Below are 16,591 nucleotides of genomic sequence, written 5' to 3'. Positions count from 1 at the left end.
TGCCCCACCACTGCTTCTGCATACCAGCCCTCCTCCCCTAACTCATAATAGTTTGACTAAACCCCAGATTGGGGAGACAGATTTGAGCCCTGCCTCCTTTCTCCTTGCTGGTTGACCTGGCAGTAATACTTTTTCTTTTCTCAAAAGCTGCTCTCATATTGGCTTTGCACAGCATAACACTAGGAATAAATTTTGGTTCAAGTGACTCACTGGGAATTCTGGATTATTTAAGGAATCAAGGGTGTAAGATAGTTATAATGAGGCAACAGTAAGATGTATAGGGTTTTTGCGTTTTACTGTAAATGATTCGATTTTCTTGAAGGTAACACAAAGCCATCAAATGGTTTCTAATCAGTGGAGACAAGGGTTGAAGCTTGTTTTAGTAAATTTATTCCTTTTTAGCAAGCAATTTAGAAACTTTGTTGGAGGTCTTGATGGTGAAGGAAAAGAGAGAGGGCAGTACCTCAACAAAAAAATAGGCTCAAGGGCAGATATTTTTTGTAATCGAGAGAACTTCAACAGTTTATATTCTGCAGTATAGAATCTGCTAGAAAGAAAAAAAAGTTGAAATACATGACAGAAAGTGAATAGCCAATGTTTAGTCAGAAGCATATCAAAGCAAGAAGCCACATGGTTGACGTAGACTGCAAAGCAAACAGGACAATCTGTTTTTTGAGAATGAAGAAAATGACAGAGGGTTACTGCAGATGTGAATTTTTATAGGTAAGGCCCGGAGAAATTGAGAGGATTATGTCTCTGTAAAGTAGAAATCAAGGTTGAGTGCTTTATAAGTGCCAAGTTTGATGTGGCTCGAGGCAGACAAGAATGAACAAAATAGACATAGCTCTTATGATGTACAAATTTACAATTTAATGGGAGATATAATGATAATAAACGAGATAAGGAAAGTGGGGTATGCTGCAGAAATACATAGAAGATCAGATGCAGTTTTACATAATCAATGATTTAAACTGAGACCTAAAGAATGAATAGGAATAATTGTCAAATCCATGTATATAGGGAAGTGTATTCTAAACATAGGAAACAGCATGCTTAAACCCAGGAGAAAAATTATATGGCAGTTTCAAGGGATTGAAAGAAACTCAGTGTGGCTGAACTGCTAACTATATGGGATAAGTTGAGAGGTAAATAATGCTAAAGTGAAAAAACAATGACCAGACAGTTTTAGCAGCTACTTTGTTTAGACTTTATTCTAAGGAGAGAAGATGAACCATTGATATGTTTTAAGTAGGAGAGTAACATGGTAGGATTAACATATAAAATGGTGGCCCTTGTTGCTTGTGGAAAAGGGTTAAAGAGGAGAGAGGAGAACAATATGGAGCCCAGGGCAGTAATCCATGTGAAAGGTAATGGTAATGTAAATAAATTTATAGAAGTGAAGGTAAGAACTGATAAATTCTAGGTACATTTAGGAAGAACAGTTCACAGATTAGATGAATGAGGGAAAAAAGAAGGATGAATAAACATCACACTCAGAATCCTGACTTGCATAGGTGGATTAATGCTGGAGTCACTCACTGATACATGAAACTGGGGGGATTATAAATTCCAAGTGTGAATCAGGGCATTTGAATTACGTGAGAAATATCCAACATTAGGAATATGTAAGGAAGACCCAAGTTAAGTTGTCCTAAACTTTAGGAGAATGATGTAGGCTGGCATTCACATTTTGGTAGTCATCTAGATGAAGGTAGAAACTTATGCTATAGAAAGACATGAGATGAGTTTGTAGAGTGATAAGAAAAAGGGGCGAAGAACAGAAGCTTAATAAGTTTAATATTTAAAACAGAGTAGATGAAAGAGAGAAAGCAAATACATGGAGAAAGATCAGACAGAGAAGCAGGAAGAAATTGTGGAAGATGTAGTATAACAGCAATAAAAATAACATCTTCAAAAAAGAGATATGGTTAGCTAAGAGGCTAAGCAAAATAATCCATGAGAAATGTACACTTGGATTTTGAAACTGAAGAGGAATTCAATGTCAACGGATGATGGAGGAAACAAATATAAAAGTTGGGAAAGCTCATATAGGCAACTGTTTCAAAAAGTTTGACATATAGTTTGTTTTCCCTATAATTCATATACTTATAATGTCGGATGCTTTTTCTTCATTATGTATATTAACTAGATATGGCTGATATGAATGAGCACTATTGAATTTGGTATATTTGTACTGGTTTTGACTATTTTATTAAACTAATTTATCAATTCTAATTCCTTTCACTTTTTAAGGTATGTATCATGCCATCTGAAAAAAATGACTTTATGGACCTTTCATTTTAATATTTGCTCTTTTTAGTTTCATTTGATAAAGTACTGCATTGATTATGACTTCAAAAATAATATGGAATGCCAGTGAGAGATGGTTTCTCCAAGACAACTGGTTCACTGGCTGATTGATTGTCTGCCCTGGGAGGAAGGGAAATTATTGAACTTCCTGATTACAGTCATAAGTCTTACAAGCCTTTGACATAATATAGTTCTTCCTTTTCAGGGCATTGTCTGGTTACCTGCTCCCTACATTTAGAAGTCACTGACAACCTGTTATTTCAGGAGACTTTAAATAATAATCTGGACACTCTCTTGAGATAACATTCTTCCTTTACTTATTGAAACATTATTTTTCTCTTTTATTCATTTTATAAATCAATTTATTTTTTGAGAAATTCAGTAGTACTAAAGAATTAATAATAAAAATCAGTTATTCCTTGCTCCACATATCTCCAGCCATAGAATTTCTGTCTAGAAGCTATTCCTACTAAGCATTTTTGCTTTTCTTTAAATTTGTGCTTGGGTTTATCGTCCTAAATAATATGGTTTCACTATTATTTTTGACTTTAAATAAACCCCTGATATAAAAAATAGAAGTATAATCTTATTTAGACGTTATCACCCCCAACCGCTTCCTTTATTTCATCTGCGTTGAGCTATATTGTATATTTATTTTGTTTTTCCACTGCTTATACTTACACATTAATATGCTCAATTTCTTTTTCCTTCAATTACATACAGCTTTCTTGCCTCTCCATGCTATGATACAAGTCTGGTAATTTATCTACTCTTTCCTAGCCTCTCTTTCTCCACCTCTGCTACCTACTTCTAAGAATGGTACTTTTACTTTTATATTGTCAAGCTTGTCCAATTTACATTCTCTCTCTATCTGGCTTTTCTTAAATAATGGTGTCTTTCACTTCTGTCTATGGGTTCATTCTAAACACTGAAAATCAATTTACATTTATATTATGATAATTCTTTATTGCAGAGACAATTAGTGTTTAACAGTTATGTTTCCTTCTTCATAATTTAATGTCACAATATCTGTTCCACTTGGACAACAATGATGCAGGTTAAATGAATGACCTTTACTTGAATTCCACAATTTGCTCAAAATCATACCATTATTTTTTTTGCCTCATATAGAGACCTTTTATCCTGGAGTTTTTAATGAAATTTCATTATTTTTGATATTGATAGAAGTAAATGCCTAATTTTCCGTTCTCTATTTGATTTATCTCTATTCTAACCTTTATTATTTTCTTCCTTCTGCTATGTGTTTAGTTTCCTCTTCACAAGTTAGTTCTTTAAAATGTACAATGAGTTTATCCATTTGAGATCTTTCTTCTTTTTTAATGTAGGCTTTTACAGCTATAAATTTCCTTCTGAACACTGCTTTCACTGCATCCCACAAATTTTGGTATGTTTTGTTTCATTCATCAAGGTCTTTTAAAATTTCCCTTGTGATTTCTTCCTTGACTCATTCATTGTTTTAAGGATGTTGTGTAATTTCTACACATTTCCTGTTTTCTCTCTGTAATTCATTTCTAGCTTAATTCCATTGTGGTCAGAAGAGATTCTTTGTATGATTTCAGTCTTTTAAAACGTATTACTACTTTTCTATGCCTGAAATATGGTCTACCTATAGAATGTTCCATGTGCTCTTGAGAAGAATGTGTATTGTGCAGGAGGAATGTTCTCAATATATATCTTAGCTCCAATTGGCATATAGTGTTGCTCAAACCCTCAGTTTTTTTAACTAATTTTTTGTCTGGTTGTTCTATCCATTATTAAAAATAGTGTGTTGATGTCTCCAACTATTATTGTAGAACTGTCTATTTTTCTCTTCATGTATTTTTGGAGGCTCCGTTGTTAGGTCTCTGTTTATGAATGTATTTAAATGTAATCCACCAAAGAGTTCTTCCCTGAACAAACAACTCCTTACCCTCTGTTCCCCATTAGTCAAAATGTGGTGAGCAGTCCAGCAACATCAGCATCCCCTGGGAGGCTATTAGAAACGGAAATCACAGCCCTCACTCTAGAACTGCTGCATTTTAATACTGCATTTTAATACTCTTGCTAGATGATTCTTATGGACACTTAAGTTGAGTGGTATTCTATCTCTTTACTTTTTTATTCGTTTTAATAATACTTATGACTTCTTCATATTTTATGTATTAATTTGCAATTTTGTTTGTAGACTATCATCCTTTACAAGAACATAAGCTTACTAGGACAAGAGCTTTGTTATGTTCCCTGCCATATCCCAATATGTATCCCAATAAATATGTAGTATAGTCTGTTCCTTAGTAGGGACTGAATGATAAAGTAACTGGGAGAAAGAAAGAACGAATGAAAATATTCCTGAATAAAGTCTTCAAGTGACCCTTCTCTGTCTTAGGATATAGATCTTAATTCTTCTTCAAAATTATTCTGTCACCCTTCATTCCTGTTACTTTTATTCCAAAACAAAAAACAACAAAACAAAACAAACAAACAAAAACCACTGGACTTTTTGGTTTCTTGAATATGCCATACCCCTGTCTCTCTCAGGTCCTTTGGAAGTGTTGGTCCCTTTGCATAGTGGGCTCACCTCTCCCCTATTCACATAGCTTATTCTTATCCATCCTTTAGCTTCAAACATCTTTCCTGATCAGATCAGACTGGATTATGCTATCTATGCGTGTTTCCCTGAATTTATTCACTATAGAATTCGTCTCAATCAAATTATGTTTTAATGTCTGAACCTCCAGCTCTAAATGGCAAGGAATATGTTTACTGAAGTTACTAGAGTAATAATCTTTACTAGATTAAGGATATATCTTTTTATTATACTTTGAAAATAGTTATAAATGGCTTATATTTAATAATATATTACTATTGAAGATATTTTAATTTTGATGTAATGTATAATATTTATAAACTGTTTTCTTTATCTTGAACTATCCTGCTTTGGGAGGTGCTTCTTAATTCTATCCCTGAGTACTTGATTTGATATGTTTCCTGTTATGAACAGCAACCCTAATTATATCAACATGTACTTGCTATTCTCGTTTTTTGTATAAATGCATTCTTTCTTCCTATAGGTAATAGATGTTTATACATGTAACAATTGTTCCTTCAAATAGATTACAAAGATAAGAATTGTGTCTTTTTCTTTAGTGCTTCCCACTATTTAGCTTATTAGATTTCTAAACTTCCATTTTCCATTATGAATAGAGACAAGTATTTCATTAAGTACACAAGCTTGAGTTCAAGGAAATTCAATTTAAACACCCACACTAAGAAGCAATGTGACCATGAGTGATTACTTAACCGCTCTAAACTTGTTTCCTTCTCTGTAAATAATACTTATCCTATTATGTTGTCTTCTGACAATTCTGTGGGATAATACACGTACGTTCCATTTTTGGCACAGAGCGAGCAGGCATCCAATAAATGGAATTGTTGTTATTTAGTGGTGTTCTTTAATAGGCAATATCTTATTTATGAGTTTGCCTGAAACTCTTTTGAAAGTGCTGTCTCTATTTGTACTGCAAAGTCAAACAGCAGAATTCACATTCTTTTATTTCAAATAGACCTTGATGAGCCATGGCTGAGCCAGGTAGACTTTGCAAGTACCCTCTTACTGGTTACCTGTGTTCCTTACAAATTTAGAGCTTTAATATGAGTAAGTCTCAGCATGGTCCTTGAGGTGGAAAAAAAGTAATAAACATATGCAGTGTAAAACCATATCTACCTTTGCATTACTTAGGAGAATAGAAATGTGGAGAAATATCCTGGAGACAAGATATGAAAGATGTCTTGTTTTATCTGGTAGTCAGCTCCAATCCCTTTTTCAATTTCACTTAACTCGAAAAGATAATAATTATTATTTGACTAGAAATTTTCATTTTCTGGTTTTCATTAAATGGGATTGAAAAATCAAATGCCATAATTGCATGAACGTCATAAAAGTATAGTATGTGTTTAAGCTATTTAAAATAATTTAAAAGTGTTTCTTAATGCACTTAGCATGTATTATATAGTTCAATATGCTGTCTTTGTTCTTGATTCCTTTTCTAATTGAATTAGTACAGATAATACATGAAACTTATGAGTGAAAGGTATTAGAGGTACACATTTATAGATTTTCTGATCAAATGTCTAAATTATCTTATCATGTGGGAAGACATTTCAGTGCTTCTCTATTTTCACAAGAGTCTCTCTTCTCCGACTTGCCCCCAGTGTTGGAGTTTTTATGCTTCCCTTTTCATTTGTAATTTTCTTCTGGAAGTTTGAGCAACCTAGAGATAGGGAGCCAAGGCACAATAAAGGAGGATGTGACAATGGCTATGGACCATATGACCCAGCAGCTCCATTCCTAAGTATTTATCCAAAAATAAAATAGGTATCCAAAAATAAAATAGGTATACAAAAGACCTGTACACAAATATTCATATCCAGCTTATTCATAATAGTAACAAAAGAAAAGAATCTCTCTACACTGAGTAAAAGAAAGAGACAAACAATATTCAGCAATAAAAAAGAATGATACAGAATACATTTTACTAACTGAAAGAAACCAGAAGCAGAGCATGCATTTATACAAACTACAAAAGACAAATTTAATCTATTGTTAGAGGAAGAAGATTGGTAGTTGCCTAGGACAAATAAGATGGAGGAGTGGGTGGGGCAAGAGAAATAGCAAGAGATTCTGCCTTCCTTGATATGATGCCGGTCTTCTTATTGGACTGACATTGTCTGCCAGGCTCCTTTAGAATAAGTCACCCACTCAGGAGGCTCCTCGATTTGCATTAATCTGTCCTACAAGCTTTCTAGACACATCTTAGATAAATTTAGATTCCAGCAGTGAATGCACCTTAAGTTCAAATTGACATAGTTACATAACAGTGTTTTACTTAAGAGAAGTATCCCAGGACAGCTTGAACATTACTCTGAGTGAGCATTAGGGAGCAAGGAAATCTACCACCTAGTAGGAAGACGAATTCTTATAAAACGGCTGTGAGCAAAGAAGCACAGAGGAAAGCCCTAGCACACAGAATTGATTTACTCTTTTAAAGAAGGGAGAGGGATTTTTATTGCAACAACCTTCACATTCTAATACTCTAACTCCATATTAATATCTTAAAGTAAGTTTCTACTATAAAACTAAAGTTTGGGGAATATTGCAGATTATATGTGAAAAGCAACTTCCGTCTTAATTTCTGTTGAGATAGTCTGATTTCTAGTGACCAATAGTTTATATTAGTAGGTTCTGTCAGGTAGAAATTACAGTAGATTCTTAAATGCATAAAACCATTAAAATAATTCTATTTAAGATAAACTGAAATGACATGTCTGCAGTAAGACAAATAAAATTGATTTCTAAATTAATAAAAACAAATCTATGTTAGCAATACTAATATGTCACAGGATTTTTATGCTAATAACTCCCAAAGAAAGTTTTTTTTCTTTGCTGGTATAATGTGTTTTCTAAACCTTTCCTCTAGTACCCAAAATTCAGTGGAAAATAATGCATGTATCAACTGATCTTTCTTCCTGAAACCTCTTCATTGCCTAATTTTGTCCTTATCATCAATATTGTCATTAGCCTACCATTTTACTAACTTCAGTTTAAACCACGTGTTATTTTCTAAATCCTATTGTTTTCATTTCACGTATCTTAACTTTGCCCTTTCCTTTCTTATCATCAATAAAGCACTCAGTTCCCTTACCTTCACATAATTAGCTCTCAAAATTCCCCTTGTTTGGTCATTTCTGTCTAAAGTTTGCCCTTAGCTTTATTCACAATTATTTTGTATGCTCACTGTTTGGGCCCAATTATTTTTCTTCCTGAGATCCCATCAATGACAAATTATTACCATTGAGATTACGTGCAGTCTTCTGTCAGTAAATGTCAAGAACCTTCTGCACTCTTATATTTTATATCCTATTCCATATTTGACTTTCAAAAGTCCTACTTCATACACAACTCAGCATGAAGCTTCCTTTCAAGGTGAGTACTCATGAGCTGTCTCCTTATCCATCTGTGTCATCTTCTTCATGAAGTCATTCCTCATTTGGACTAATTCCTCATAATGTGGCCACAGTGAACTGACAGATTTGGTATGTTCAGGTTTTGGCTTTTCATGGCAGCTCTGACAGAAATTCAAACTTTGAGCAGCCTGGGAAAAGTAGAAGTAGTGATTTGCAGTTCAATCTGGAAGAAAATTGGAAGTAGTTGGAAAAAATTCCTACATTAAGACTTGCTCATATAAGACAGAACAATTAAATCACTTATAAACTTTCAGTTCTGATTTTATTTTGCTTTTCAGGGTATATTTAATTTTAAAGACAATATTCTAATTAATTGGGTGTGATTTTCTTTTTTTCCATTTGTCCCTTTAGCCCTTTCTCATCTTTATTCAACAGAAAGTAGGCTGGAAATGTGTACTCTTGTACTACTTCTAGATGTATTTCTGCTTCATCTCTTAAGGAATGGTAGGATTTTAAAAGGTATTTTATACAGTTCACTTTCTCCTTCTGGCATAAGTGAAAACAATACCTATAATGGACTGTATGTTTTTGCTCCCCCAGCAAATTCATATACTAAAGCCCTAACCCCCAGTGTGGCTGTACTTGGAGATGGGTCATCTAAGAAAGTACGTGAGGTTAAATGATATCATAAGGGTAGGACTCTGATCTAATAGGATTTGTGCCCTTAGACACCTAAAAGCCCTCTCTCACTCTCCCTCTTTCTCCTTCACCCTCTCCCTTCCCTTCCCCACACCAAGGAAAGGCCCTGTGAGCATGTATCTGGAAGCTGTTCATCTACAAGCCAGAAACAGGGGTCTCACCAGAAACCAATCATGCTGGCACCCTGATATCAGATTTTTAGCCTCCAGAACTGTGAGCAAATAAATTTCTGCTGTTTAAGCCACACAATCTGGGGTATTTTGTTATGGCAGCCCAAGCCAACTATGAGAGTGCCTGAGTTCCTGTAAGCTATTTTTGAAAGAGTGGTATTTGGTTAGGACCTAGAATCCTTGACCTTGTTTATTCATTCCACACCCTGTCCTCATCATTCAGAAAAAAAAAAAATATATATATATATATATATATATATGTGTGTGTGTGTGTGTGTGTATACACACACACACACACACATATATATATATAGTGTTTCAGAAGCTATTGAAGCCTCTTGTTTACCTGGCTTGATCACAGAGAGGACCATTCAGCCTTTTCTGTGGGCAGACCTAAGCAATCTATATCGGTAAAATAGGCTAAGCAGATCCAAGCAAGCACAGAAGTCATGACTTTACCACACAGGTGGCAAGGCAAGGAAGTGAAGATTAAAGGAAAAGGATAATATGCAGAGAGGGAGTATTTTTATTGCTATTTAGTTAAGGTCACGCTTTGATAATATCATACTGACTAAAGTTATACTCTGCCCCAGAGCTGCTCAACAACTTCATTCAGCCCACTCCTTCCAAGAATCCCTTACCAGACAGGCCTGGGCATTTATAAATCCTTGTTACACATGCACTCTTCTGGTTCCCTAAAGTTTTCTGGAAAGTCATTTTAGACAGGTAGGAATTAGCAAATTGAAAATGAATTACCCAGTGTTAAGTATCCTTGCTTTCTTTGAAAAGTAGCATAGTATGTTGCTCAGAGATATTCTCAGTGCGTATTTCCTGATAACAAAGTGCACATTGTTTACATACAAGGAGTTGTAAGTAAATCATTGTATTTGGACAAAGTTTATAGGTATTTAATTCAGTCCATGTGAGCTTGTTGAGAATTTTTGGTAGAATACAACTAACTTTGCATACTGTAGGATTCCAGGAAAACTTTAAAGATATTTGAATACTTTTTTCCCTGTTCATAAGTTTCCAGTGTGTTTTTCTATTTGTAAGACTCCAGTTCTTTTTCATTTATCCCAATCAATTTTCTTCAGTGTCCCTGTGGATTGGAGCTTAATTAGTGAATTTTTTTCCTTTTATAAAGTATTAGTGTCTGCTTTCCTGTATGACACAGCCTAGAAAAAGAAACAGTACAGATAATCTCCTGGAAAAAAATACTTTGAAAACATAAATTTTTGGTGGAATTATTTAAAAATTGATATATATCTTTTAAGATATTAAACATAATTTACTACAAAGTAAGTTAGGTTAACTGGATGCATTTTTTTATGCACCTCCTTTTGTAAAACAAGCAAATTCTAGCTGGCAACTTGTGTGGTTTAAGTTTCAAGAAGTGATAAAAATTGCTTTTTTATTCAAGATATTTTATTGCTTATATAGGTTCACATTTTACAAATGAACAGTACAATATTATACCTCGACAGTAAGAAATTTTAAGGAAGTGAAAACTTAATATGCTACAAGATTGAAGTATACAAAATTATCAACTTTAGGAATTCACAATAATTTATCAGTGTTGCTAGTATGTAGAATTGCAAGTAATGAAATAACTCAATTTTTGTGCTATCTCAGGTTTCTTATTCTTGCTGGTAAATAGCTGGATGAGCAATAAATTTTATCTAGGAATACAAGGGAAATTAGAAAACATTTTGGCAAAATTTTCCAGAAGGGAAAAACAAAAGCAAGATAATGCTGTAGTCTTAATTCAAATTCAAAGAAGGTCACAATGGATGTAGTTTTTAGAGGTGTTTATAGCAAGCATCACTTCTGGGCTGAGGGTATAGAAGAGAACAAGGTAAAGAATACTAAAATGCTCAATTCTAGTTCACTGGATTAAGTGCTCATTTATTCAAGACAAAGTGAGACCCATCATAAACGCTACATTTTTTTCTTTCATCTTCCTGGGATTCAGATAAAGTTAACCTTGGAACAATATTATCGGTGAAGCCAGCTCTGACTGTGCATTCTCTGCTTAAGATGGTCACATGGAAATTAGAAGCATTTTCATGTGTCATTTCTTTAGTAGATGAGATGGAAAATTAATTTAGAAACAAAATTGCATAAAAGCTGGATTCACCACTATTTTATTCTATAAGTTAATATGTTTAAAATTAATCTAATTCCTTTTATGAATTGATACTTTTATCTGAATTGTATCAGGAGTTATTAGAGGACATCTTGTCTACTTTTCTATTATGATTCTCTGGCAATCTATAATTATATAATCATACTAAATTTGTTAAATGTTTTCAGTCATAAATTTAGTAAAGCAAAGAACACAAAAATATTCTTCATCTCTGTAATAGCCTTATGCAATGTCTGGATGAATTTCCTCCTTTTGATAAGATTTTACAGGGAAAATTAGTCTGAAAGAAGACAGACAGTGGCAAATATGATATACAAGAATAAACATTCTTAATTGAACCTGTCACTTGAAACTGGTAACCAAATAAATTTCACTTATTCTGTAAAGCATCATAACTTATGTGAGATCAAATTGACAAAAGATATTTTCTGTAAGTAGAAGAGAGGTTAAATAAGGTCCATAGTCTACAGTGATATGGATGAGATAAGCACTAATTTGTAATGACAAGGAATATTATTATTGTATCAAAGCTGTTCTACAGTGGGTATACTGCTGTTTATGTTAAGATCTTCTCTCATCATTTAGATGGTGATAAATGTGTCAGTAATAACCAAGTGATATTAAGAGAAATGATAAGATATATATGACTAGGCTTGCAATATGTTAACCAAGTGGCATCCAATTGGCAATAACTCATCCAAACAAATGGTGAAATGTCAAAGAACTAAATATCTATAAAACACACCTCTTCCAAAATCCTCTTGACTTAAAATTTCTATATTAGTCTACTGCATCCTTGATTTTTTTCTTTTGCTTGTTTTTGATTTCCTAAACAAATTATATTCTCCTTTCAGTAACAAATGCAATGAACACTCAGCATAGAACTCAAAGGCAGTTTCCTTTACTATCACCCAGAGAACCCCAGCCACGCACCCATAATATATGCGACTCAAAGACCATGAGGAAAATGGCCCAGGGGATACACTTGTCAAACACTTCAAGCGACCCTGAAAATTTAGGAAAGGAGTTTTTCATAAGCTAAAGTTTAAAAAAATTCCTGCACTTCATGATTGTAATCTGAATGAAGGAGCACTTAGACTTAACTAAAAAATCCTTAATTCTGAGAAAAGCAGTATCCAGAGAAGTGCTTAGAAAGTGTTGTAGCAAAAAACACGACGACCCAAAACCTATGGGATGCAGCAAAAGCAGTTCTAAGAGGGAAGTTTATATCAATACAATCCTACCTCAAGAAACAAGAAACATCTCAAATAAACAACCTAACCTTACACCTAAAGCAATTAGAGGAAGAAGAACAAAAAAACCCCAAAGTTAGCAGAAGGAAAGAAATCATAAAGATCAGATCAGAAATAAATGAAAAAGAAATGAAGGAAACAATAGCAAAGATCAATGAAACTAAAAGCTGGTTCTCTGAGAAGATAAACAAAATTGATCAAACATTAGCCAGACTCATCAAGGAAAAAAGGGAGAAGACTCAAAACAATAGAGTTAAAAATAAAAAAGGAGAATTAACAGCTGACAGGGCAGAAACACAAAGCATCCTGAGAGATTACTACAAGCAGCTATATGCCAATAAAATGGACAACCTGGAAGAAATGGACAAATTCTTGGAAAAGCACAACCTTCCGAGATTGAACCAGGGAGAAATAGGAAATATAAACAGACCAATCACAAGTAATGAAATTGAGACTGTGATTAAAAAACTTGCAACAAACAAAAGCCCAGGACCAGATGGTTTCACAGGTGAATTCTATCAAACATTTAGAGAAGAGCTAACACCTATCCTTCTCAAACTCTTCCAAAATACAACAGAGGGAGGAACACTCCCAAACTCATTCTATGAGACCACCATCAACCTGATACCAAATAAGACAAAGATGTCACAAAGAAAGAAAACTACAGGCCAATATCACTGATGAACATAGATGCAAAAATCCTCAACAAAATACTAGCAAACAGAATCCAACAGCACATTAAAAGGATTATACACCATGATCAAGTGGGGTTTATTCCAGGAATGCAAGGATTCTTCAATATACGCAAATCAATCAACGTGATACATCATATTAACAAATTGAAGGAGAAAAACCATATGATCATCTCAATAGATGCAGAGAAAGCTTTCGACAAAATTCAACACCTATTTGTGATAAAAACCCTCCAGAAAGTAGGCATATAGAGAACTTACCTAAACATAATAAAGGCCATATATGACAAACCCACAGCCAACGTCGTTCTCAATGATGAAAAACTGAAACCATTTTTTCTAAGATCAGCAACAAGACAAGGTTGCCCACTCTCACCACTACTATTCAACATACTTTAGGAAGTTTTAGCCACAGTAATCAGAGAAGAAAAAGAAATAAAAGGAATCCAAATCAGAAAAGAAGAAGTAAAGCTGTCACTGTTTGCAGATGATATGATACTATACATAGAGAATCGTAAAGCTACCAGAAAACTACTAGAGCTAATCAATGAATTTGGTAAAGCAGCAGGATACAGAATTATTCCACAGAAATCTCTTGCATTCCTATAAATCATGATGAAAAATCTGAAAGAGAAATTAAGGAAACACTCCCTTTTACCATTGCAACAAAAAGAATAAAATACCTAGGAATAAACCTACCTAAGGAGACAAAAGACTTGTATGCAGAAAACTATAAGACACTGATGAAATAAATTAAAGATGATACAAATAGATGGAGAGATATACCATGTTCTTCGATTGGAAGAATCAACACTGTGAAAATGACTATACTACCCAAAGCAATCTACAGATTCAGTACAATCCCTATCAAACTACCAATGGCATTTTTCACAGAACTAGAACAAAAAATTTCACAATTTGTATGGAAACACAAAAGACCCCGAATAGCCAAAGCAATCTTGAGAAAGAAAAACAGAGCTGGAGGAATCAGGCTCCCTGACTTCAGACTATACTACAAAGCCACAGTATTCAAGACAGTATGGTACTGGCACAAAAACAGAAATATAGATCAATGGAACAGGATAGAAAGCCCAGAAAAAAACCCACGCACATATGGTCACCTTATTTTTGGTAAAGGAGGCAAGAATATACAATGGAGAAAAGACAGCCTCTTCAATAAGTGGTGCTGTGAAAACTGGACAGCTACATGTAAAAGAATGAAATTAGAACACTCCCTAACACCATACACAAAAATAAACTCAAAATAGATTAAAGACCTAAATGTAAGGCCAGACACTATAAAACTCTTAGAGGAAAACATAGGCAGAACACTCTATGACATAAATCACAGCAAGATCCTTTTTGACCCACCTCCTAGAGAAAGGGAAATAAAAACACAAATAAAACAAATGGGACCTAATGAAACTTAAAAGCTTTTGCACAGCAAAGGAAAACTTAAACAAGACGAAAAGACAACCCTCAGAATGGGAGAAAATATTTGCAAATGAAGCAACTGACAAAGGATTAATCTCCAGAATTTATAAGCAGCTCATGCAGCTCAATATCAAAAAAACAAACAACCCAATCCAAAAATGGGCAGAAAACCTAAATAGACATTTCTCCAAAGAAGATATACAGATAGCCAAGAAACACATGAAAGAATGCTCAACATCACTAATCATTAGAGAAATGCAAATCAAAACTACAATGAAGTATCACCTCACACCAGTCAGAATGGCCATCATCAAAAAATCTACAGACAGTAAATGCTGGAGAGGGTGTGGAGAAAAGGGAACCCTCTTGCACTGTTGGTGGGAATGTAAATTGATACAGCCACTGTGGAGAACAGTATGGAGGTTCCTTAATAAACTAAAAATAGAACTACCATACGACCCAGCAATCCCACTACTGGGCATATTTCAAAAAGAGTCATGTACCAAAATGTTCATTGCAGCTCTATTTACAATGGCCAGGACATGGAAGCAACCTAAGTGTCCATCGACAGATGAATGGATAAAGATGTGGCACATATATACAATGGAGTATTACTCAGACATGAAAAGAAACAAAATTGAGTTATTTGTAGTGAGGTGGATGGACCTAGAGTCTGTCATACAGAGTGAAGTAAGTCAGAAAGAGAAAAACAAATATCGTATGCTAACACATATATATGGAATCTTAAAAAAAAAAAAAAAGAAAATGGTCAGAAGAACCTAGGGGCAAGACGGGAATGAAGATGCAGACCTACTAGAGAATGGACTTGAGGATATGGGGAGGGGGAAGGGTAAGCTGGGACAAAGTGAGAGAGTGGCGGACATATATACACTACGAAACGTAAAATAGATAGCTAGTGGGAAGCAGTCGCATGGCACAGGGAGATCAGCTCTGTGCTTTGTGACCACCTAGAGGGGTGGGATAGGGAGGGTGGGATAGGGAGGGTGGGAGGGAGGGAGATGCAAGAGGGAAGAGGTATGGGGACATATGTATATGTATAACTGATTCACTTTGTTATAAAGCAGAAACTGACACCATTGTAAAGCAGTTATACTATAATAAAGATGTTAAAAAAAAAAGTTCATGAATCTTAGTGAGAACAATGGGAGGACATGACTATGTCCAGTATTGTTCAGCAGCTTGTATGTAGCCCCTGTGAAGATGGACATTTGAATAGATCCAGAGTTTTGGATTTGCCAAGAAAGTGAGACAGTAAACCAATAGGGAACAATGAGATGTGTTTGGCCAGATGGGGTTTAAAATGATGGTTCATTTAACCTAAGGGAACAAAGTAAAGACAAAGAGTTATATTCGATAGAGAGCAAGTGGAGGAGTCAAAGGAGTGGAGACTCCACTACTTACAAGAGAGCAAAGAAGATGAAGAAGGAGGAGGAGGAGGAGAAGGAGAAGGAAAAGAAAGAGAAGGGACAGAAGAGGGGTACGGAGAGGAGGAAGAGGAGGAGGGAAGAAAGGAGGAGGAAGAGTAAAAGAAGGAGATGGGGAGAAGGTAAAAGAAGAAAAGAAAAAAAGCTGTAGTGCAAGTAATTGGGTAAGAAATCTGAAAGAAAAATAAGTATGGACGGAGAGAAGGATGTCTCAGTCTGATATTTTACAGGTGGTTCAGAGTCCAATTTTAGCCATCAGTGAGGGAAAATGAAGGGCTGTGTGGAATAACAGATTCCTGCAAATGAGAAAGTAAACTAAGATTCTAATGTTCCAGATTTCTCCAGACTTAATTTGTCCTAGGGAAGACAGAGGCAAGCCAGAAAACTAGTAAAACCAAAATCAGAAATGCTGTGGCTAATATCTGGAGCTGGGATCTGGGAGCCAAGCAAAGACTGCTCAAAACTGGTACTAGCAATG

General features: G+C 34.7%; 1 long non-coding RNA gene across 11 annotated transcripts in view; it reads left to right on the top strand.

Moving 5' to 3' along the window:
- The window catches only part of LOC133102340 (uncharacterized), a 730,306-nt gene that overhangs the window by 370,318 nt on the left and 343,397 nt on the right, over positions 1 to 16,591 (top strand). Inside the window, exon 6 of one of the 11 annotated variants that reach the window (XR_009702916.1) lies at positions 12,144 to 12,223. The exons of the other annotated variants lie outside the window; for them this stretch is intronic. This is a non-coding gene — a long non-coding RNA (uncharacterized LOC133102340). Of the gene's footprint in view, positions 1 to 12,143; positions 12,224 to 16,591 lie in introns of those variants that run through there. 11 annotated transcript variants of the gene reach the window in all.

Source organism: Eubalaena glacialis, chromosome 12 (genome assembly GCF_028564815.1).
Source record: "Eubalaena glacialis isolate mEubGla1 chromosome 12, mEubGla1.1.hap2.+ XY, whole genome shotgun sequence".
Lineage (NCBI taxonomy): Eukaryota > Metazoa > Chordata > Mammalia > Artiodactyla > Balaenidae > Eubalaena > Eubalaena glacialis.
Note: the sequence above shows the minus strand (reverse complement) of the source record. Positions and strands in the feature narration are given on the sequence as shown.